The sequence below is a fragment of the Syngnathus floridae genome, chromosome 3, assembly GCF_059516105.1.
Source record: "Syngnathus floridae isolate MCC-2025c chromosome 3, RoL_Sflo_1.0, whole genome shotgun sequence".
Taxonomy (NCBI): Eukaryota; Metazoa; Chordata; class Actinopteri; order Syngnathiformes; family Syngnathidae; genus Syngnathus; species Syngnathus floridae.
This window is the reverse complement of record NC_142415.1, coordinates 21,192,195-21,218,205: the sequence shown is the minus strand read 5'-3', so window position 1 is coordinate 21,218,205 and position 26,011 is coordinate 21,192,195. Positions and strand designations below refer to the sequence as shown.

Sequence of the window (26,011 nt, the reverse complement as noted above, 5' to 3'; positions counted from 1 at the left end):
AGAAAGAGTTGTCGCTGCAATTTTTAAGCGCCGTAACAATGACAGCACGGCTGCTCCGCTCGCCTTTTCAGCCCGAAATGAACACCTGCAGCACACCCATGGCAACACATTCATACATTGTTTTCCACAGCCGCACGGAAAAGTAGCATCTGGGAGCTTGAGATCATCTTGTGGCACTAAAATGTCACAACCTGCAGGCAGCTGTCTGTAAAATTGGGATCAGCACAAACGAACGGCGCAGTGGTGAGTAAACTTTTGAATTGGCCTGCTTATTTTCCAAGTGGATGTTTTTTTTCGACTTTGATGGTGCATTAGAGGTAACGGGATGAATGGATGGATGTAAGTTGTGTTTTAAGGAACAAGAGAAACTATTTGTGACCCTCCTGTTTTCCTCCATTTGGGAAAGTGGCTACCAGTCAACGATTTTATCAAGATGAAGAGGCTGCTGCTGAAGAAAACATTAGTACAAGTTGAAGTAATGGGGGACTAAAGCTTCTTGTAAGCAGAAAAATAAGTCCAAATCAGCAAGGATCTGCCGCCACTCTGCGTTTCGTTTTGTATACAAAGCAGGCAGATTTGTGATGTTTCTAAATTCACTCTTTATGAGGTATAGATTGTTAAACATTGCGAGTCTCTGCAATGAATCCCAACACAAAAAGACAACTTGTTTAAAACGGGAGTACATGAACAACAGGGGAGCCGTGATCGCTTGTGTAATGAGCGATGACCAACAAGAGTTCATGAATAAAACAAAGTCTTGCGAGTGTGTGCGGGCGTTTGTGTCAAGCCACTAACTTGTATACATTGTAGCGTGCTGCATCGAGCACATGCATACCAGATGAGGTTTTCATACCGCACATCGGACAGGAACTGAATATCTTTTTGCGATTATTTGTCATTCAGTTTGGAATCCTTTTTACCATTTTATGAATACATTCAAAGTCAAGCGGTATATTTTTTTCAAAAGTACATGTTGGTGCAAGAAAATGATTACATTCTGTTATAAAGGAAGCAGAAATGGGCGACGGGAAAACGAAGCTTCAAATATGCTTCATGAACTAGTTGTTTTTGACTTCTCTAGATGGCACTGTTCAACATTTTGCTGGAAGCACAATGACTTGCAATTTAAATCAACAGTGCTATCTAGAGTCCAAAAATATAACAACTGGTTCACGAAGCAAATTTGAAGCATCACTTTGTTTCGTGCTGCAATGCTGAATGAGTACAACTTGTGCTGAGTGTAAATTTACTGTCCACTCAAAATAACTCAACACACCGCCTTAAATGTCTAACCTACTTCACTCCCAAGTAAAAATGTCCAAACCGCATCTCAAGTGTCAATGTTTTATATAGCTACCGATATTTTCCAGCGTTGCCTCAAGCCCTTCATCAGAGCTTCATAAGTCGCCAGAGGTATCCTTGCAGCATTCGCCGCAACTTTGTTGTCACGGTCATCTTGATTCAATCCACGTCTTTAAACGGGTTCTTTTGAGGACTTGCTGGAGCTTTCGAAAGAGGGGAAAAAAATACGTTAGGTGAGTAGGGAGATTGTTTAGTGTTGCAATGTTGGCCATGAACTTACAGATGCTCAGGAGCGTTGTCATGGTGAAGCGAATCTCTGTTGATGTTCTTGGCCACACACTTTTGGTATAAAAGATTGTGACACAATATTTGATCGTTTTTATTCTATTAAATCCCCTTTAGAGTTATGCAGTATTGATGTTCAACCTGCTCTTTGATTGCAGAACTAACATGAACTGTGATACAAGTAGATATATATTTTTTCTTCAACTCCAACCATGTCTTGCTTTGCAGAGCATTCACCACTGTGCGCCGCAAGGATCAATGAGGTCTTGCGCTTAATAGATTCAAGGTTAATTCATTTAGTTCACTTGATGAATTCACTCGACTTCCAAGTGGTTCGTAGCCCCCACTACAAGTTCGTGAAGAAGCCTCTTGGATAAGCACAGCAGTACTTACAGGAGTTACATCGATAGCTTTTTTCCCCATTTATCATCCAAGCATGCCTGCTTTGGCTCAACAAGCCATGTGAATTATGTTAGCTGGAACAAACCAACTTCCTCTATGAAAGGAGAAAATAACTATGGTTAACACTAGCGCTTTTATAAAAAATGTGACATTTCTTTTTGAAAATTGCTCATCCTTGTTCAACGACTACTGATGATGTCGGCGACACAAGGTCGCGGAGAAACGCGCCGACGTTATCCCATTTTAGTAGCTTGTCGGAGTGCAAGCACAACTCGGTAATCTACTTATTGAAAATCTACAGTGACCGACTTCTTATTTGATAGCCAAAATGACTGACAGCCCTTTCGATAGATAGTGACAACTTAAAAGCAAGCCTGCCAGGAAATTTTTCTCATTCCTAATTCCTTTGAGGGGGGGGGGGGGGAACAAATACAATAAACAAGACTTTGGCGTGCCCTTCCCAAAGTCCGCTGTCCACCCCCCCTGCACCCCCCTCCAGATATAAGCATCTCATAACAAGCAAAGCGGGGCCATTAGCCCCCTGATTATTACATCCTTTAATTAGAATTCTCATTATTTACAGAGTGAAGGGAAAATCTTGGCAGTCACATTCACATCAAAGGCATCGTCCGAAGGCAAAGATGATAATTAGATAGTCTAATCTGTCCTCTGAAGTGTCTCTTCCAAATCAACATTTCTGGATTGTTTGTTTTCCTCCCCCTCCTTCTGCCTTTGCTTGGCTAAGGGGATGTTCAATTAGATTCATTGGTGACTCATTTTCTGTCTTTTGTTTTGCCTTTTTATTCTCAGAAGTGATAAATGTAATTTAGAAAAAAAGGTATTTCCAAGGAAGTCAGAGATTCAATGTAGTTATATATGGAATATATAAGGAGTAGATTAAATATTCACCTTGCCCATAGTAGCATCAACAGATGGCAGTGTTTCCCTGCTAAGAATGTCCAGCTGGCCTGGCTGCTCACCACATCTCCCTCCTCTTTCCCGGCGTCCTCTTTGTCTCATTTCCCTTTTCCCATTTACTTATGCAAAATGAGGCTAGCGCAGAATCATTAAGTGTAACTGCTACCTGAGATTAGTGAGAGGAGCTCAAATGAAGTGTCACTAATATGTGGATTAGCAGGGCAAAGCCACCTGAAGTTGCCTATACTGGCATGTTCAAATAGGAGAAAGGATGTAATGGTGGTAAACACGTGGCACACTTATCTCCTGAACAGATAATGTTGCCATTCAGGTGCTCTAATAACAGCACATCATGTGGTTGTTACAAATGCTCTACTAGGTATTACTGTAATGTGTTGAGATTTTTTTTTTTTTTTTTCCATAAAGGAGATTACAGCTTCGGATGCAAAACGTTGAGGACATCACGGCTAATCCCAGCCGACCTGTTTGATGGAGGCTCTACTCTTGCATCCAGTAAAAGACGTTATTGAATTGTATGTGTTTGTGATTCGGTGGTTTACAATACCATAAAATGTTAACGTTGAGCTAGTGGAGTGGTAGAAACGAATTGTATGATTTGGTTGAGCGGTTTTGAGTTTCCAACTGCGAGTGAAACAAACAGCCTGAAGCAAAGAGTCACAAAGAGTCTTTGTTTCCCTAAAGTAATGTTATCTGATAATCTCATTTGAATTAGACAAATAATTAGCAAGCTGTGCGACAACTTCTAAAATATTTACCTTCCATCAATATAATTTGAATTATGACTTTGTACCATTAGTACAGTCTGACAAGCAACGAAAGAAAAGCTCTACCAAATCTCTTGGATTGACTTCAAATTATAATTTTTTTTTCTCAAGTCATTTAATCTTGGCTACAGGAGGGACTACATTAGCGGAATCATCAATAATTGCGAGCGACATGAGATGATCAGTATGGAAGAGAGGGTGAGACTCGGATAGAGGTGTTCAAAAATGAACCGAACACAATATTTTAGTTGCAAAGGGAAAATAAAAGAGAATCTTTCATGGCTGCACTCCTAGTCTGGATCCTCAGAAACCACAGACCACATAAGAGAGGAGTTGCACTTGTACAATGCTACAGGCTCCAAATGTTATTTGGAAAAAAAATTGAACGTGACTGCAATTATTTTAAATCCTCTTTTGGGTGCATTTTGCCCTCACGAGTAAAATAGGAGCGAAGACATCAGTGGGGGGTTGTTTCACATTTTGTTGAACTCCAAGAAGCTACCAGGTTAAAAGCAAGGAGTAGTCGATGGGATTATTGACTGATTCTTTAATGTATTTTTTTCTTACCTTGTTTGTTTAGTGTACTGCATATAGTATCAAAAACAACTCATTACTCGGTAGGTTAAAATTGATTTATGAGACTGACCTCAGCTGGGTAAAAGATTGCAGGGTAGGTTGGGATGCAGCAGAGTGAAAGCGTGCACGTAGATCAGAACATAGTCAGCACACATTCGTTTCACTCTGAACACACCACAGATTATTTTCTTTGATTCTTTGTTCAGACACAATCGCCTTAAATACGATTTAAGACTGCCAATTTTCAGCCTCTTTCTTCGCCGTCTTTAATCCACGAGAACGTGCACATCGATTGCTTCCATCAAAGGGAATTTCAGATATAAGCAACATAAATAATAGAGATATGTGCGCTGCATCTCTGGGCAAAGTGTGAGTACAATTAATGTCTTAGTTAACTTCAGCTTGAGGTGGGGTTCACACAATGAGGTTAATGAGACGTTCAGAAAAGGTACAGCTGCATTGCAAAAGGGGAAAGGCAATAGTTATCTATGGCTCTGCTGCAGTGTCAATAAAATGATAGCGTTATTTGAAAAGAGGGAATGGCAAATTAAAAAATGCTATCAGAGCTTGCGCAGCTTTATTGTGCGAGGATCAGTGCAAAAAAATGCAAACATTTTTTAACAGAGACTGTAGGAAGACGGTCATTTGCAGATGCAGAAAATCGGGACACTATTTCAGATGTAAACACAATTAGGTTATTTGTATACATGACAAAATTTGCATACAATTGCGCTAGCGATGAATGCTAATGTGCGGTAATGTATGTCTGCTCATTTGCTTCCTTTTCCCACGGTTCATTCGGATATTTCTGTAATGCAGGCACATAATGTGCCAGTGCTATGATGAACATTTTAATTGGGTACAATGAGGCAGTAGTTTGTAAAATAGAAACGTGCAAATGACACAACGGGAGCTTTTCTTTTTAGATCATTTGCCTCCACTGTGTTAATTTCTCCGGTTTTCTTCAACACTGGCCATTTGGCAGGTCCACTGGTGTAAAGTGGCAAGAAGAAAACTATTCTATGAGAGCAAAAAGCTGCCAACTTCAGGAAAAAAAAATAAAAAAATCAGAGCATCTATTTGTTTTAATGAAAAGAAAACCAGAATGTGATGGGCAAAAATACTTTGTGACAAGATCAGAACCAAAAGAAAATCAAACACATCTCCCTGTGAGGTGAAGCTGCTTTTGTTTGGCTTGTGTTTGTCTTGTCTGATCAGATCACCAAAGCATTTTGATCCCACCCTGTGCCACATAATAGCTTAGAATTCTCATATGAGCACTAAAGCCAAGCGAACTGCTGGACAAAGAAATGAACTCTGGGGACAAAGCACCTTGATACTGTTTTCAGTGCTCATGATGAAAGCATCAAGTTGGACTCCTCATTAAGAGATACACGGCAGTTGCAGACAATGGTGCAGGTGTTTACAGCTGGAAAAAAAAAAGTGCAAAAAGACTGTCAAGAGAAAATTTGGGATTTAATAGAGCATTGAATTGAAACTGCCGCACAGAAGCACAGCTGCGAAAGCTCACCGGGTGCAGGCGATAGGTATTATTCCATTTTAATTGCTCCTAAAAGTAAATATTTTGCTCAATTAATGTGTTTTTGTTCATTAAAACACTCAAAATTGGTGACAGTGTAAAGTGTAAATAAGTCTTTGTGACGGTGCTGTACAAATGTTGTCCTTTTGAAATATCAAAATAAATAAATAAATAAATAAATTAAAAAAATATATATATACTGTATATAATATAATGTATATACATATATAGTATATAAATATAATAAAATAAAATATATTAATATAAATAAAAGTCATTTTTGATGGGGGTTCTGTCATAAAATTTGTCAAATGTAAAATAGTCAATGTGCCTTGGCTCATTAGACGCAGGGAAACACTGTAATGGACAGTGGATTTAATGAGGCTATGGAAAAACAGCAGAGGCAGTCTTTTTGTGTACATGGATTAGTTACAGGTCGGGGTGAGGGCAGCAGAGGCAGGAGGGTGTAGACAGAGTTCAACATCCTGACAGTCTGACGTATGAAGATGTTCCCGAGTCTTGTGGAGTTGGCCCCGAGGCTCCGGTATCTTCTCCCCGAAGGCAGAACGGTGAATCGGGAGTGGAAAATGTAACCGGCAATACTGATAGATCTGATGATGAGGCTGGTGTTGAAAATGGCCGCGAGGGAGGGCAGAAGGGCTGCGAGATGACGGTTGGGGCTGTATTCATTCCGAGCTTTTCAGCGGGAGGCAGTGCAGCGTCCGTAACACACAGCCAGTGATGACACTCGTAATGGTGGCACGGTAGAAGGACGACGTGATGGTGAGAGGGGAATCTCGTCCTCAATCTGCAGAAGCAGAGGTGCGTTTGAATGTCCAAATGTGTTGGTCCAATAGAAATCTTGGGAAGAATTTCATTGACACTTAAAGGGGGTGCTGAAGTCCTCACAGTGGGAGTCAGATTGGATCTGTCACTCTGCTCAGGGAACACATTGTCCATAATATTTCCACATTCAAATGGAACAAATGTAGAATTTTTTTTTTTTGACAGGTCGCACTTTGCTTCAACGGCGTCCCCGCATCTCTTTCAAAATGTGGTCAAGGAAACCAAATGGCTTTAGTTTGCAGTCTTGCAAAATGGCGGTGCTAGGCTAGCTCTCCTGGTTCCTCCCAAAGATTTTCCCTCAAATTGCCTCAACACTGTGCATTAACCACAGTAATCCTGTTTTGTGGGGACGTTCCCAATCATACTCTTAAGGATACTTTGACAACTAAGCCAGAGAGTTGTTAAACCAACTTGAACCAGCAAACTTTCGATTGCTGGAAGAACACTCCCTGCAAAATGTGTCGGGACATGTTTACATCTTCGACCACGTCGGCGCAGTTTGCTCCAAATCAATGCTCTCGTCAGATGGCCGTAATGGGCTCGCTGCCTCTTTCATCCCTCAGCAGGCAACACATGTACAGCACCACTGTCAAGTAAATGCCTTTGGAGTGCTTGTAATATTTACTGCTGCAAGCAACCAGCGTACGGCGCCTCCAAATGAGGCTGTAGTTATCCCGCTGCTCCCAACGTATTGTTGCCGTGCTGATGACAAAGTCATTCTTTGTCTTAAGATTATCTCACAGCTCCGACGCTTTCATCTTGAAGGCAGCTGAGGGGAGGTTGAAAATGGCGAGGCGTTGTCATCGACCGAAATGACAGCGCGCGTCTCTCGCTTAAGCGTTTCCAATGGACCAATCGGGAAATGATTACCAGAGAGGGAAACTGCTCCATGCATTCACCGTATGACAAAGTGTAAAGAAGTCTGATCGCCATAATCAGATTGCCTCTCGCTCACTTAGTCCTCTTGTATCATATTCTTCAGTTCTTGCTCGGCATTTTATGGAGATTGCCTATGAATAGTCGAGCTAATGCGCATCGCATCTTAAGCCGGGGTGCTTTATGTCGCTACGTGGCCAATTTATGTTTGCATCTTTGTCAAAGTGTAACAAATCTTTGGTTTTTTCTCCAGCGACATCTTAAGAGGCGCAATCATTATCTAAGACGTTGCCTTTAACAGGCAGCGACTCTACGGCTGCCCCTGCGTATAATGGGAATCAATCTGAGAAATGGTGATGATAGTGGGGTGCCGCCGGATGGAAAATAAATAAATAAATAAAGGCCTCAGTTCATCATGCAAATTCATCCTCCCAACCGTGGCACATTCTTCAAACAGACACCTCCTCTGGAGAGAAGAGGCGCAGTCTGATAAAGAGACAAATGAGCTAGTGATCTCCATAGCAGCCTCCTACCTCGTGAGCCGCCATCCCATGTGTGTGTGTGCGTGTGTGTGTGTGTGTGTGTGTGTGTGTGTACAGAGTGCATTGGGGTTGTTGCGTGGCTCTACTGACCTTTGCAAGGATGACAAGCATGTCCAGTACAAGACTCCGTATGTGGGCTACATTCATCCCAAGTGATTACTGATGACAGCATGCGCTGGATCTGATGAATCGCCGTGACCCTTCAAGAAGTTCTGGCTAACAGCAGAGGGGGACAATAATTGCACAATTACACTAATCATACGTAATGGCTAATTGCAAAGTGGGATACTGCACGATTGACAAGTGCACACAATTTTTAATCCTGACCAAAATAATCTGGCTATCCAAATCAAGATGTTATTATGCTCTCAATTTCATTTATATACCACTTGAACAAATACCACAGTTGTAACAAAGTGTGCAAAAAAACAACAACATAAAGGGCAAGAAGACAAACATAAATCACTGAAAAACAGAATAATGTTATTATGGCAAAATTGCTTTCTTGTCGTGTCAGTCAGTTTCATGACTTATTTTCTGATGGCTTTTAGCAAGCCAAAACCTTCTCCCCCTCTTGCCGTCGCCCTCACCCCCTTCCTCCCCCCTCTCTTCATGAATTCACGTATTCCAACAAGGTGATAACAAAATTGCCTGACATTTCCAGATTTATTGCTGTATTTTGTTATTATCGCCAAAGAAATATACAGAGATTCTGTCCCATAAATCATATTGAGGGAGCAATGCAAACGCTATTGTGTTTGGCCCATTGCAACCATTTTAGAATTAGAAATAAATTGCCGGCTCATTTTCACAAATGGAAATGAAAAACCGCGGCCGGTGCCGCAGCGTGACTTTCTCAAGAAAGTGTTTATCAATGGATGGATTTCCTGAGTGCTTCTGCTACGTGAGGATCAATTTCGATTAGCTGCTGCTGCTTTGACAGTGGAGCTGATGCTTCTGCATTTTATGAAGCTTTTCCTTTCCTCTTCTCGCACTCTCCATACACCCGCATGATTGCCTGGTGCAAGTGTTAGATTAGGAAAACACATATTTCTTGACATAAAAATAGGCTGCAATGTAATTTAAAAAGCGATGCCTTCTATACATGGGTTAACGTACATACATACAGAGAGCGAGAGAGAGAGAGAGAGAGCGAGAGAGAGAGAGAGATAATATGACAGCGGAAGACATATGGGTAAGATTTATAGGCTAAGTCTGTACTAAATAATTCCATGGCAGTACAATATTTGCCTTGAGAGACAACGTCCTTCTTTTTATCCTTCCTGGATGAGTTTATGCAAAAGTTCAAGCATCAAATGGACACTAAAAATCTAAATTTGTTTTTGGACAGAATGATGCTGACAACCACGGTAAAATAAGCCCCTACAATCTATGACATACAAGACTTTTTTCTGGTATCACAGAGGGGAAAAAGGTGGAACATTTTTTTTTTAGAATATTTATGTGATTTTTTGAGGTGACGCAAAGTCAAAGCGGCACTTCTCCTCCTCCATAGTTGCAACCTTTGAATCTGAGAAGGTCTTTGTGTTTGTTCAAGCATATATCCGCTTTGAGGCAAGCTCAAATTCAGCATATGATTTTCGTGAATTTACCTCAAAGAATGTTGGCCTTTCACATCTTGTATCGTATCACACAGAATTCTTTGCAAAGTTAGAAATCTTTCATCTGGTACTGGGCGATTGAATGACCTCTAACAAATTTACAAGCCCAGAAAATGTAATAGATACACGACCCTGTAAAAAAACAGAACTTGTATTTTTTGGGGTATTTAAAGAGTCATTTAAGTTGGACCAACTTTGAGAGATAGTATATATTATTAACATTTATGGCAACAATATTAGTTAGCACAACAAAGCAAGCAAGTTGTTGGCTCCAAAATTATTATATTTTTTTAACTTGTATATCTTTAGGTTAGGGGACAATATAAGGGACAAAAAATGATGAGTTGAATTGCACAACTTAGAAATGTATCCGTTTTTTTTTTTTTTTTACTATTTAATTTGCATTAAAAAAAACTGTGGTGGTGGTTAGCAGAAGCGCCTCACAGTCAAGAGGTTCAGGGTTCGAGCCTGGGCTCAGGCCTCTCTGTGGAGTCGGCATGTTCCCACACATGCCAGTCTAATTTAATTCTCGCAAGTGTCAGCCATTAGCAAGTGTGAATTTTAGTTTGTCTATTTGTGCTCTGTGATAGAATCATTTCTACAGATAAGTCTGTATATTAGTGCTTGTGTCAAATTTTATTACCAAGGTTTAAAAGAGAGATTAGATTCTTGTTGTCGTTGCGGTTGTTTGAGTTAGCGGAATGTGCCGACAGTTTCTGAATTATGATTAAACAAAAGATTTCCCCCCCCCACACGATAACACACATTATATAAAAGTCTAAATATAGTCAGCGACAACAGGGAGGAAGATAAATTGTGACGATGACGATCGTTGAATGAAATTAGACATTCATTGCGTCAACCCTGAGTATACTATGCTCATGTGTTGCATTTGTGACAGTCAAGGAAATGGTAGTTTACACTTGCGTCTAGGTTTAAATTTAATGTCGCCACTGTCAAGTGCTCCGCCAGCAGTAAAGCAACAGAATGGCAACGATAAAAACGAATGTTGTCTGATCGTTTGAAAAGCCAGTGCAGGACCTGAGGACTTGGAGTGTAGACACAATAATGCTTCATATAAATAGTCAATAAACACAAACAGTAAAGCTCGCCATAAATAAACACTTCTGGGCTGTTAGAGAAGGGCTCGACTTGTAAAGCTACAGTACTTATTTGGCCGAGAGATTACCGTATTGAGCACTTGAACGAGTCCCTCGGTAAACGTAAAATGTCCTTTCCTGTCATTTTTTTGTAGCTTTAGTTCCAAAGTAAATGTCTTCTGTCAAATGTGCTGCTCAGGGCTGTTATCCTGCCTTGACTCTGCTCACAATGGCATCACAGCCAATGGGGGAAGTTAGAAAAACAGTTTTATTGAGTAGATTTTCCCCAAGCGAAAATATTTGATGAAAGATTGTTTTCGGGTTTGAAAATCTCCTCGCTAGACACTTTGTAGCATTTTATGCGCGTACCTGAAACACACTAGACTGCATTTGCGACCCAACTCTTCAAGGTTCTTACAAACTGAGCCACTGAGAGGACACATTTGGTGTGTACACCTGATGCCACTTTTCAGAAACCCAAATGGAGTGAAAACAAAATGTTTATGGACCACAATCAGGCTCAAGTTCCTGGTGATGGGCTACCAGTGTCACGCTTAATTTAACGGCACTGGAGGAAGAAGTGGCATCCACAGGGTCGACAGTGCACATGCCCGGCGAGGAGTCGATACAGATGAATGTACATCACCGTGGCGACTACTGTTTTTCCCAGTTATGAGCACGCAGAGTATAACAACCTTAATGAAAACTTGAAACTGCAATCATCTTCCTTTATTGTAGATTTTCTGTTCTTGAGTGAGTCAGTGGCGGGAAAAATACTTCTGATAGCTTTCTGAAATTAATATGGACTACGCAATGATATGCACCTTACTGGAGAACATTGTGACACCTTCAATCCATCATAAATACGATTTACAAGCAAACACAAATACAAGAAAATATCTTCCTACATATAAATAACAAGCCAAATTTATTTTAAAAAACAGACTACCAATTTCATTTTTTTTTCCCCTACTGAAACCAGAGTTACGTATATCTCCTCTATTTGCAAAAAGTAGTAGGACTACTAGATATTTGTAGCAATATCTGGGTGGAAGGAAATATCTTTTGTTTTATCTTTTGTGAAATCCATCGACTCTGGCACAACTAACAATTTCAAAATACAGAAATAAACATCAATAAAGAAAAGTATTCCTTACATACTTGTGATTAATTCTAAAGCCTACAAAAAACGTGGTCATGACTTTTTATGATCACAAATTCCTGCTTTACGTATGAAAGAATCAAGGTTATCATTTACAATATAACGCAGCATGCAGAATTTTCATATGGAAATTAAACATTTTACTAAGAAATAAAATCCCAAGGCTGTGGATTATTCTCTATTCTTATTTCAATGCATATAAAGAAACACACATAGTACAGGGTTCAAATACTGAAATGTCCACTCAACTGGCACAATATGTTGCAAAACATGTTGGCAGTCAAAGATGGATGTACGCATAAAAAATAAAAACACCATCGTATACACTCCCGCCAATTGGTGCTGGTGAATAGAATTCACCGCTTGAGTTGTTTCCCTCAAATTACATTTTACTGCTCTGCTGATGGTCGAGGGAACACAATTTGCGAGGATTTGTTTTCACTATATGGATTATTTATATTACACAGAAAAAATGTATAAGACTTGACAGGCGTTTATGAGTCTTGTTGTCTCGACGCATCGCTGAAAGCGGTGTGGCGTCGTGTCTGTGATTCATTCTTTTGTCTTTGCTCATCTGACCTTGTGTCATGGAACAACGAGACTACAGTGAATCATCATATACTTGCATGTTCTGTGAAATTGTCTACTGCGCTGGAATTCGCTGTTAACTCATTAACTGCCGACTCAGTTATTATCTTTGAGGTCGATAATCGTCAATGGTACTGAATGACGAAACGCGTTTATGATTTTAGCAGAAAATCTTAAAAATGGAGGTCATCCAGGATTGTGTAATGGCTTTTGCCACTGTACATGTGCTGACTGAGTCAGGAAAATGGGAAGCTAATTCGGTTAGATTCATTTTGTGAGATTTTTCAACACATGCAACATCGATGGAACGCTTATGACGCCACCTGCCTTGGAACATAGAAATTATATTATTACTCAGCTGTCATAGCCGTAGTAATATCAACACTGTTTTCCCGTCACGCTTTGTTAAAATACATGACCCGGGAGTCTTTCTCCCTACGAGGACTCTTTGGCTTGTCACCCTGTCAGCATTAAAATCACACTTGAGGCATTATGACTGAGAAAATGTGCAAGTAGTGAAAACATTTGACCTAAATCTATCAGCTATCGCAACATGTCCGTTGTAGTAATTATTGTTCCAATTAACTTTGAAAATGAGATTGAACTACGCTTGCAAAGCATTACGACAATGGATGCTTATTGTATTATTTTCTTCCATTGCGAGTAATGTACTGCTGCCGGGCATGAAACAGTTCAGGATCAAAGTCATGCAAGTCTAAAACAGTATGACAGCTGAGTTGGACAGCTGCTCTGAACTCAAGAGGAATAAAAAAAAAAGAGAATCTATACAGTGAGTTATTTTCATTAGTCCACCGATCACCCAGTAATTGCTTTAGAGTTACATTAGGGGCGGAGCTTGCGGTGAAGCCCAGTGCTCTGGAAGACGTAACTGAAAGGATCAAGGAGCAAGGAGCATTATTGGGCTTAGTGTGCGCTTGCAAGGACCGCAACAACACATCAATCGACATGATGTAAGACTACTTTAAAAATCAGTGCAAATGTACGTCAAACCTAATGCATGCTGCTTGAAAGCCACTGGTCATTTGCTCGAGTGCATTTTTTCCTTGATAGAGCAACAAAATTGCTTTAAATGAGCATAGTTTTGCTGATGGCCTACTTTGGGTAGTCCACAAGTTTAAAGACCCCACCGACTAAGAACTGTTTTGTGCTGAATTCTTACGATATAGCGTTGAAGACTTTTTCATCATTACAGATTTTGGGACTTTTTGGGGACAGGGTTGAAAAAGCACCAGACATAAATTGCTCCTCCAAAACTACTAAATAGGAACTTGAGCTGCCCGGTCACGTAGTTGGGAGACTGGCATGAGTCCCACGCCGCCCACTTTGTAATTTCTTGTGCAGTTAACAAGCCAACTATATGCCTATGGCCCCGGGGATGCCACCATTTACTAAACAGAAACCGAATGAATATAAATACATAATACTATAATAGATAATACTTTTTCCACCCTTACATTTTGCCTGTTTATTATGACCGTGGGTAAAATGGGGTCCAACAAGTTGACCCCAACATGCTAGCGAGCTATCTTTGTTTTACTACTATGCTTCAGCAACCAAGTTAAATTGTATAGCCGCATGGCCTTCTGGGAAATGTTTTTGTTGTAGAAATGTATTTTGATAGCGTTTTACTCCAAGGCTATCCATCCACAAATGTATAGTAGACCTCTCGTACATACGCATCGAGTACGCCGCGACCATTCAATCAGAATTAAAAGTGAAATCAAAGAGTGAAGTAAAGTTGTTTCACGGAGTGCACCTGTGCATTGCATTAATAGCTCTCTAATTCCTCGTTCTCTTAGCGTGGGTGGGCACTGAAGCGCATTTTCCAAGTGAGCCATATGTGGTTGTTAGTCGTCAGGGATACAAATGCAACTCAGGCCAGCTTGGTTTCTATCCCTTAATGAAATATATTGTGCACATAGAAGGGGGATGCACTCAGAGTGAAGTGCATCCTTCCAAATAAAGTGCACCCACCAGTCATAGCATTCTTTCCATTTGGGGAGCAATCATCTGCCACTGTTACATTTGCAACAATAAAGATACAAATGATTTTAGGATTGTTTGGTTGTGATTTTGTTTCCCTCCAAACAATAATCACAAGGAAATGATTGCGTTGGGCTCATTTTTAAATGTTGACTACTTGTCCTGGTGACAATGCAGGTGGAGAAAATATTAAGATGAAGAATAATTGTCTTTTTTTCTTTCATTTTTCGATCATCGTACAACGGAAACCTTTTTCCCTCCATGTGGTAATAATATACTTTTCAGCCGTCTTATGAAAACCTTATAATTAAGTCCTGAGGTTATCAACCTTTTTGAAAGTGAGAGCTCCCTCTTGATTAATGTGAAGGGCTACCAATTTACCGCCCACACTTCTGAACTAGCTTGCTAACTTGCTTCCATGAAGTCTATGGCTTGGCTACATAATGAGTGGAGATCAAAAGTAGACAATGCATGAAAAAAAAAATCTAAATCAAACCAAAATCAAGATTATATTTTGAGTCGGGTAATATCCATTAATTCCAGGATGATACACATAAATTAGTATTCGCTTATTCTGCTCTAATTAGGAGGGTCCGGCCGAAGTTGAAAATTCCAGAGCCGATTTCTTTATTTGTTTCTCGGGGCTTAGCCATGTTTGTCTCTGTTCCATGGCATTGAACACGTTATTACGACCCCCTGTGCTCATTTTGGTGCCCGACATTCCACTTCTGGAAGATTACCCAAGTCATATTATGCAAGCTGGAGGCCACAGCAGCTAAATTGGAAGGTCACCTTCACTGATATTTGAACAAAAATGAAGAAGAAAAAAAAATTCATGCTGCGGAAGATAATAGACTACAACTGAGCCAATTTGATCCGTAAAAAAAACTACGCTTTGAAACAGCATGCAGGTATTTAGCATGAAATAATTGTACATTAATATTGTATTTCACTTTCTGTTATATAGCCAGTGTTGTATGCAATTTTCTCCCCAAGACCTTCAGAATTCTCCATGCCTGCAGGTGTAGGCTACACGAGAGCGAGCATGTAATAGAGATAGGCATTTTCAAGGACAATGCGCATTTCCAACAATAAGACGGTAGAGAGATAGAAAATATAAGGAATTATACTTCCTGGCCTTGTGACAGAATACATTCTATGAAAGTATGCTTTAGGATGATGCAATGCATGTCTTGTTTCTAATAAACGCTTTCAGCCCCTGCGGTAGCTGCAGAAACACAAAAGACAGCTGCTCTCTCAGTATGTTGCTCAAGTCATGATGAAGGACTGCAACAGTCTCTCTAAAACAGAAAAGTAAATCACATCAAAGTGATTCAATGGCAATACGCCGGAAGGTAATCAGTGCCAAAACATATTTTCAAAGTTGGAAAAACATAAGGCACTTGAATGGATCAATATTTTCTTTAACTATATTTCATTGCTACGGTCAAGTTAAAAATTAAAGCCCGACCCCCCTCCAAAAAAATAAAAATAAATAATAAAATAAAATAAAATGAAAATTATTTGATTGCTCATGTTAAACCAAACAAGTATGGGGGAAGGTTATTAACATTTCTATGAACATTCCAAAATCACACTCACAGATAAAGAAAATTTCTCGCCTTCGACTGACTTAAAAAACACATTTTTGGAAAGTGGGAGGTACCCGGGGAAAAAACATGCCAGGAAAACATGCAAACCCCACGCATGAAGGCTGGTAGTATTTTTCATAAAACACATCTGGTATCATTTTGCCTATGGGAGGTGGGAGGATTCATGCCAGTGCAGTCATGAGAAGAAAACAACACTGGCATCCAGTTTGTTGTCACATGACTGAGTCTGAGTTGGCCAATATGTTGCTTTCTATGTCCAAGGTGTTTTTTTGTTGGCTCCACCGAGGTTCTTACAACACTAACAAAAAAGCAGTTTGAATTTACTCCATTTTATTTCATCAAGTCGTTGCACAGAATAAATTTGTCCAGGTCCAAATCCATTTTGAAAGCCTTTCTGAAAGATGATTTTTTATTTTGTGAAACCATTTGACGAAATAAAATGGAGTAATTTCAGCACAGCATTTCTTTCATTGAAGGAACTTAGCTTGATCAGACCATCATTTGTTCCACGGTGTTTTTGTGAATGGTTGTCTATCTTCTTATTGACAGTTGATCTCCAGTTTATAACCAAGTCAGCTCCAGTTGTGACTTATTCTAATGACAAGCTAGGTTGGGGACATTGATTTGTAGGCTTGGTAAATCAAGCGATGCCTGACAGCTTGTCTATAATATAAAGTGGGAGACCATCATATCCTCGTGGGGATTCTTCATGACCACCGCTCTTTTGTCTCGTGTTTGAGACCTTATTGTGCTCAGGTTTTCGGTGCTCAGTCATCGACCAACTAGCATGAATCACGTCGGGCCCTAAGGCGGTCCAGCTGTTCATACGTCACAACTCTGAAGCAGTTCTGTTCGTGCTGTGCAATGTTTCCACCTTCATTTTGTATTATTGCTTCGGTCATAAATTGTACTAAATGTAAACTTGATGGTGGAAAAAAAAAAAGGCCAATTGTACAGTTTAGAGAAAATCTGAGCCAATTACAAAAACAATGCATAGCCAATAGAATCGTCTGGAATCTTCTGAAGCGTGCTAAGCAACAGACTCAAGATATCACAATCGCCTGTTTGCACTTCATGAATAAATGAACAGAGGCGAGCCTCAAAATATCTGGTGAGAAGGTTTTCCAAAGTGATGAGGCAAAGATTAACCTTTACCAAGTGACAGGGAGGCTAAAGCTTGAAAAAAAAAAGAATGGATCTGCTCACAATTGCAAGCATACAAGCTCATTCTGGAAAGAAGCTGATGTCCTGGTTTGGGCTTGCATGGCTTCTTCTCAGACAGGCTCATTAATCTTCATCGATGGAACATGTGATGGTATCAGCAAAATGAACTCAGACGTCTACAGAAATATTTGCTCTGCCAATTTCAAGCAAATGGAGAAGATAGTAATGCCGAAAACATGTTGCCAACGAAGGAGGACATCGGGTTAAAGAAGTTTTAGAAAGGCCAAGTCAGGCGCCACACTGAAAGTAAAAAATAAATCTGCAAGATTCCAAAAAGGATTTTGAGATTTGTAAAAGGCGAGAAAAGCATTACAAAAAGAATGCAAACGTTCGGAGATGTCACCGGGTCACACATTATTCAACAGTGTTACAAAAGTGAGTTGTCACTTGTTCAGAAAACCCACAAAATAAAGTTAACTGATTTTTTTTTATGTCAAGCCCAAAAGTCTGCAGCAAAATAACGGAAGTCACTGTCCCAAAACTTTTGGAGTATTTATTTCACAATTCCTCCTTTCCGAATAAACAGACAGAAGCAAAAGAGCTGACGAATTCCGTCTATCCATCATGTCACAAAATGACATTCTTTTCTTGCATGGCAGATATCAATTCAGTTTTATTTGGGATTCTCTCATATCTACTGAAATAACTGTTGCACAGTAGCATCAAAGTGAGACGAAGTCTTGCCGTTTTCAACTGGAATATTAATCACAATGATTTATTATTGAACATACCGCAGGTTATCTTTGTTTGATATTTTATATTTAGTAGACGATATTTGCTTAACCTTTCAAAATTAGGCTGCACTGTCCAATTGATGAATTATTCATGGGAACCAAAAAGAAGCTTTTAAAGATCTGTTTTGTTTTAATCCTTCAACAAGCCGGATTCCTTCTTTTCACAGGGCTGTGACCAGCAAGCTCATTGCTGACTGTCCCAAGAAATGTCAGAAGGTCGACAGCTGTTATCATGGCGGCCCTTATCTTTCACTTGCAGGTGCACAAGCACAACAAAGACGACCTGCACTTGATTTCATGGCCAATTAAAGCCCCCCAATATACAGTTACTCTTATCAACAGATCATTGTACGACACGGGGAAAGAGCCAAATAGCAAAATTCAGCATTTTTTTTTCCAAAGTGTTTGTTCAAAGAATTGCTGAAAAAACAAGATGCACATTTACAGTAATGCATTTGGTCAGCTTAGCTTTAGCACTTTAATAGTGAGAGCGAAATAAAATAAGCATTGAACAATTGGTTCATCTTTCTAGCGCAGTATGATTACATTTCTATATGAGCAAAATATGCATGTGCTCTATAATGAGGTTGAAAATCTTATTCTCAAGAAACTTATGCAAGGGTTTCACAGTAATCAAAATAAATCTTTGATGAGCAACAGGAAGTGTTTTTTTCCCCAAGAAAGAATTTATGAGTCAAAGCAGATTGGGTACGCACTGAAAATCCAATGATCATCTGAGCCATGGAAATCTTACATTTTAGACTAGTTATGTCGCCATAACAGACCTCAACAAAATGTAAAAGTGGGCCCATCTTGGTGACTAACATGTCAATGACTTCTCAGTTACAGAACATTTCGTGCCAGTCTGGCCCTGATTTTACTTGACTCAGTAATTCTCTTACCAGTCCTTTGAGACGGTCTCATTTATTTTAGGGTTAGTTTACTTGGAGTTATATCGTGCATTCTGGAATACACCCCAAGTGAAAAGAAAAGCCAGAGACAAAACATTGGAGGAAAAAATTCCAAATATACATGATCAAACTTGAGAATAAAACAACATCTTGTGTTTAAACCAAGATACCTGTGATGCCTTTTTGTATTATTTTAATGAACTGCATCCAAAGCAACACTCCTGTTTTGAGATTAAACGAGAAGGAAGTAAAGTTTGAAGTATTTCGAGCAAGTGATTATGGAGCTAAGGGATTCGTTTACATTTCCAGCATCCAAATCAAGGCGGCGTCATTTGTAGAGACGAGATCAAGCAATGTCTCGGCATTAAAGTTTAATTCAAACCTAATACAGGAAATGATGGGAGCCTTTTTTCTTCTAAAGGTTTGTTTAATCATCACACGCACATCTTTGATCGTCTTCCCCTTCTTTAATCTGGGTGCATGCACTCATGGCCTGCTGCCTTTTCGGTCTCTCATTCCAACTTGTTCTTCTTCAACCCGTCTGTCTCCTTGTACTGCTTTCCTTTCTGTTGACAAAGCATTACAGAGCCGCTGCGTCTTGTGCTGCCTAATTGGTCCACATAGACTAATTTAGCATCTAATTACCAAGTTAGATTTTGTGCTTTAAAATTTTCAGGGCCATGTTTTGCCTTCTGACAACGTCAAGGCTATATAGCACCTTGTGTAGCACTGAACCTTTTGAATCGTACATTGTGAGAGGAATATAGACAAGACAGAATGCAATTTAAAAGTCTAAATAAATAAACGGCAATGACCTAATGGCTGTAAGTGCAATAGCGGATATTGTGAAAAAAAATTATTATTCAAGTACCGGTGAAGCTGCTGGCATTTTTAAAATGGATTGGAAGTGCCCACTTGGCACTCACCCTGGCCCATTTTACATGATCTGCCCCTGGAGGTCTGCTTGCAGTTCCTTCTGAACTTTGCTCTCCTGCATGAACTGGAGCAAATCAGTTCTGCACATTTACAAGGAAATGAGAGGAACTGCATCGAGTGGCAGCGAGGCAAGTCAGCTGTGCCCACGCCCACCACGGCGCAAACTGCCATTTCCATTCATACACATCTGATCGACGCTGCCAATGCGGATATTGCCACTCCCCTGCGCCAGATTTAGACTGGGCACAAAAATCGAGCACATGGAGTGAGGCCTATTGGATGAAACCAACACTGCCAATTAATCCTAATGACAAACCTCATTTGTAATCTTGTCTCAGTTGACTCATTCACTTCGTCATCCCAGACAAAATGTAAGTAAAAATGCAAGTAAAAAAAATGCGACTCATCAATGAATCACTCACTTTATGTGAGTCACTTGCTTACTCACAGCCTAACAGCACACACACTCTCGTACCTCAGGGAGACTCTGATTGACGGTAGAAATTAATGATTCACATCACATGTTAAGTTTGTCCCACAAGGTTTATCAATTGGTTGAGCGTCAGAGATTTCACACTAGATTTTCTAAAGTCAAATGAATGCGGCAGCTTCACAATTCAAAAAGACCTCAGAATTTTCATCCAAACTTCTGAAATATTAAAAAAGTTCGACATGTTTGACCTGATGTAAGACTGCAACACCTCACGCTACACTTTGGTGCACCTTGTAGAATAAGCAAGCATAAAAATAATTGCTGTACTATCTTTAGAGCCCTTGTCTGACAAGTGAAAGTGAATTTGGAAAAAATACCTTCAAGGTTTGTTTTAGACTGGTGACATTTTGACCCCGAAACCGATTAATTGCATTTTAAATGAGGGGAACGTGTTTCCAAGTCCAAACTAGTATGCTCGAACAGATTTTTAATGTCAATTGTCAGTTTTGTAGTAAGCATGAACTCCGTGTGCTTCAGGATGAGAAGCAAGATGGCAGTACAGTTAAAAGGCATTTTAAAAAAATATAATAAACAAACAGCTTGTGAGAAGAGCTGTGTTTTAAGGTGATATTTAGTTTTAGACCACAATCAGTACATTGTGTTCAACTTTACTATTTTCACTGTACATGTGTAGGAAGACAAGCCGGGTAGATAAAATAAAAAAAAAAGTTTACCACAGCTTTTGATCTATTTTTATTGTTTGTGTTGACTCGTTGGGTTTGGAAATTTAGCACCATCTTTGGTGTGGTTGACAATTACTTCATCTGTAGCGGCAGCAGGAGTGTTGGAGTAGGTGTCAGTAGCGCACTGCTAATTGGCCAAGCAACCTCATGGAAGATCAGCAAGAGCAGCACTTTCCAATGTATTGGCTCACGGGAGCATTTTACAAAAAGCAACAGCTCTGAGTGTGAAGAAAAAAAAAAACCCAGCCCGATGTGGCTATCACCTCAGGTTGAAGTCTATTGTTGACTATGGTATGACTAACAGCAACAATTTGGACTCTTCTTATTGGCTCTCATTTGCAGCAAATGTGTGGCTGGCTGAACTTTGCCATTGTAAAACGTTGAATTGTTCTTGCAATACCCTTTCATTGCTGCTGAAATGTTGAAGCTGTAATTGGGGAGCTGGCCAAAGTGCGTATCAATAGATGTGCAAGGTGGTGATCGGGTGCGGTTCTCGGATCAGAGGTTCAGAGCTGCTGAGCTCTCGCCTAGGCAAGCTCCATTCCACAGCAATTACATTCCCTCATTTACGTATGAAAAGGAAGCATAACACTTTTGGATGAAAGTGGTGATTATGTCATGAAATCAGATAAAGCTTATTTAAATGTTGAGCCAAAGAGGATAGATTGGATTTAAAATACAGAATGTGGCAGAGACGTCTAACCTTGTGAATGGATGTTTGCATGGCATTTACAAAAGAGAAAGAAAAGAATGACTACACATTTAAAGTGACCATTGTAAAGTCAGAATGCTTGCCTGGGCAACAATCTCTTAACAGCATGGCGGAACAGCGGTGCCGTTGTTAGGACTGCCACCTCACAGCACGAAGGTTCTCCATCCAGCCTTGAGCCTTTCTGTTCTCTGCTTGTCCTTCATGTGCCTTTGCTGCTTCTGTATAGGTGGTCCGGAAAGAACATGGAGGTTAATTGTAGACATTGGATTGCCCTTAAGTACAGAAAATGAATGAATGAGTGGCTTTCAACACATTGTATAAAATGATTGGATGTACTTTTCTGAAAATAAGTCACTCCATTATACCTATCGCAAATGCATCATTTACAAGAAAAAGAACAACCATATTTTTTCCAGAGTATGTCACGTTGGTAGATTTATTTTGCAAGACCGAGACCAAGAACGATCTTAGTTGCCCAGCTGCATTCGGAAAAAGACACCAAAGTGTGCATTGCTTCACTTAAACCATTTAAAAATATAGAATCTCGGCTGAATGGATGGGTGGGTGGGTGGATGGATGGATGGATGGATGGATGGATGGATGGATGGATGGATGGATGGATGGATGGATGGATGGATGGGTGGGTGGATGGATGGATGGATGGATGGATGGATGGATGGATGGATGGATGGATGGATGGATGGATGGATGGATGGATGGATGGATAGATGGATAGAAAAATAGCAGACTCACTTCCTCTCACACACACACGCACACACACACCTGTTAAGATTTAAGAATAGCCTTAGCAATATACTTGAATGATGGTCTTTGTGTTTATTGGATTAATGTCCACTCCGTGATACATTTACAGGAAATTGTCCGATAATGGCAAAGAAATAATTTACATTACACCATCTTCCGTGATAAATGATCTACAATATTGCATTTGTTCTTGTGTTACTACAATTATGTAATTCATGAGGTGGTGAATAGGCAGAGAGGGTGAAAATCGACATTTTCTTTTCTCGGCAGCCATGGCTGAAATAAAAGCAGTCCGCCCACAAACAAAATGTATATATATATTAGGATAGATATTTCATCTGTGTTTTGATCAGGGTAGTGATAAACATACACAAACACTGTTAAACAGAGACAAATACTCATCGCAAAGCAAAAAGGTCACGATCTTTTGTTTTCTTGTTTGCCACAGAGCCAATTACTTTTCTGGGGGGGGGGTGAATGCTCAGCTCGCACTTCAGAGCAGAGCTGCTGAACATTTTGGCAATGAAACATTTTCGCAAACACACAAAGAGGAATTCAACTGAATGTAGCGCTGTGGGGGTTTTTGTGTTCCAGTCGTAATTGATTCACCTGCATGCGATTAACTGCTCTAAAGCAATCCATTCTGTCAAAGCAAATTTGGGAATCATTTTGTAGCTGAAAAATATTTGGAACCTCTCATTCAGTCAAGATTAAAAAGATCCAAAAAACAATCTGAAGGTTAATGGAAAGCGAAGCTTATTCAATAGTAACCATTAGATCAACTTTGCTCTTTTTTTAACATTTTATTTTACGGTTAACACTTCTGCCGAGTTTTCAAGTATGAAAGGCATTCTTGCATTTTGTAACTAACGACACAATTGTGTGCTTGTCTGCTTCAATATTAATTTAACCGCATCCCGCCAAGAATTAATTAATGAGCGTATTAAATGATATCCCATGTGTGTGCTCAGCAAATGTGCGACTCAACTTGCTCTTCCACTGATTTGCAACAAGAGAGTGGAAGAGAGAAATGTGAGCTTCTTCAGTTTGAAATATCCAATAGAAAGAATTTTGCTGTGAGACACTGATGTAAAAGAAATCTGAATTTTAGGGACAGTAAACTGTTCGTGGAAATGCCTCATATCACATTCAACACATTTCCAGTCATACAATTTTGGAAAACATTGGCGTTTTGATGAATGAAATCATTAAAAAAAAAACGGCTCAGTGACAATCAAAACTCAACCAGAACATTTTTTTTTTCACCCATTTTTATGATTTGCTTTTTTCCATGATTATCTAAATTGACATGGTCATGGAAAAACAATTTCCAACCTTGTTTCATTTCAGCTCGTCTGTGATTTGTAAACTGGAGCATGTCTTGCAAACGTGTCATGGCTGACACGAGCGATAAAAAGCAAAAGCTCATTATGTTGTTTATGTCTGTCTAATGAGTTAACATAAAAGCTGATTAAAGTATTTTGTTTTCACGTTATAATTCAGATTACTGAAAGTAAAAGAGATGCGCAGAAGTAAGCAATATAATATAGCTACGCTGCTCGTACATGGTACAGCACACCATCTGTAGTCTTCTTAATATTTATAATAATAAAAATAACAAGAGATAATTTATGTAAGATTTAGTGAAGATGCCTCTGCATAATGATGCCAGATTAGATCAGGCACTAAACAAACATTGCTGGCATCCCAAGGGCACAAAGTAGTCTGTACATAGCAGGTGGGGGAGGGGTAAAAAACAAAACCAAAAAAAAAACACCAGGTTGTACTTTGCAATTTGCAAGACTGATGAATTACAGGTCAGCAACCTCTGGGCCCTTGTCGTGGTGGTCACAGGGAGCAAAGGACAAGGAGAAGAAGCGGGAACGAGAGCGAGGCTGCTAGAGGCTCTAATCTCTGTTTGCAGTGCAGCTCTCGATGGCGGCCAGCAAATAAATCTGCCAAGCAGCAGCAGCAGATTCATAAAGTCCCTCAGGTGACTCTGTTCATTTATCTACATTTGCCAGGGTTTGCAGCTGCCAAAAGCAGGTGGCACACTTTGGATGGGAAACTGGTTTTTCTTTTTTTTTTTTTTTTAAAGATGTGGGCTGGGTAAAAAGCGACACTGAGAAGCTACTGGGGGAAGGGTTAAAACGGTGGCATCAGGTTGCAAAAGGTTACAAGGGTGGCATGGTGTGAGTGGAAGCCGGCCGCCATCAAACATGTTGCAATGGAAGTCAAAATTGAAATGGAATTGCTCTCCTTTCTAATTTCCTCTCCTCAAAATCAATTTCTAGATTAGTGTACAGAGTCAAAGGCGGCGCCTGCACGGGGGCAATGGAGGGGAGGCAGAAGCGGCAGATAAGAAATTATAGATGGAAATAATCTGGGAATCTATTTCCTTTCCTTCCTTCTTGGGTGGGCTGCAAATAGATAGAGGGAAATTAAAAGTCGCCGCGGTGCACCTCATTGCAGCTAGCACTTGTTGGCCCCCCAACAGCTGCTAGCAATACACAATGGCTGCCTGATTTAAATGAATGCACCGCTCACCCGAGTCATCACATTTTGTCATCCTGCACCCGACCATTTAATCGGAGGGCGTTTCCATTGATAATAGTATAACATTTCTGGAAAGTCTGCAATATCCGTATTTTGTCTCAGCAAACAGCACTTGTGACACAGATTTGTAATTACTCTGAAACGAAAGTAGCATCAAATGTCAGGTTAGTTTTAATTACCCTTTTCAGCACATTTAAAAAAAAAAAATTCTGAAGCACTTCTAGGTTATAGTGAGACGCTGCGTTAATGACGTGTATAGTGCAGAAATGTCTCAAAGCTGTCGTGAAATTTTCCTCACAGCCTTTTTTTGCATTTGATTGCGTCTTTCTCTTTAGAGGCTTTGAAATAAAGGCAGTGAGTAAATGCAAACACAGATGAGTCTTTAAACAGCCTTGCTCACAAGGCTCCTCTCACACGCTGGCATGAATATGACGAGTGCGTCTTTCTTTCCAGGAAATACATACCGCCAGTAAGGATAAACATCTATCAATGCCATTCAAATGTTGAATACATTCATATGTAGAAATAATCAAGAAATGCAAGATTTTGATTGATGTTTTCTATCCAATAATTTATTGAGCTGCAATTTTTTTGGGGCGGTTGTTTTCTCTGTCAACTGAAGTATCACCATCTGCCTAAAGTGTCCCTTGCCGTCTTGCCGGCGCTTGATGCCGGCTTCCAACGTTGAGGATATTATGCAGGCATCCAGTGCGATAACACATCATTAGAGATGGTGCATTGCTGCTGACTATATTTTTTAAAAAGCAGGTCAGGGATACGGAACAAGGAGAAAAGTGCAGGATTGGCAGATTCCAGCCGATGCATGTGGTCAAGTC

General features: G+C 39.9%; 1 long non-coding RNA gene across 4 annotated transcripts in view; it reads right to left on the bottom strand.

Annotated features, from left to right (window-relative positions):
* Window positions 1-1,381: 1,381 nt before the first annotated feature.
* The window catches only part of LOC148401080 (uncharacterized), a 154,735-nt gene continuing 130,105 nt past the window's right edge, over window positions 1,382-26,011 (bottom strand). For 2 of the 4 annotated variants that reach the window (XR_015857545.1, XR_015857548.1), the window contains 3 exons: window positions 21,938-22,072; window positions 8,163-8,288; window positions 5,847-6,616 (listed from right to left, as the gene is read on the bottom strand). This is a non-coding gene — a long non-coding RNA (uncharacterized LOC148401080). Of the gene's footprint in view, window positions 1,506-4,777; window positions 5,698-5,846; window positions 6,617-8,162; window positions 8,289-21,937; window positions 22,073-26,011 lie in introns of those variants that run through there. The other 2 variants (XR_015857547.1, XR_015857546.1) reach the window with 2 other exon arrangements.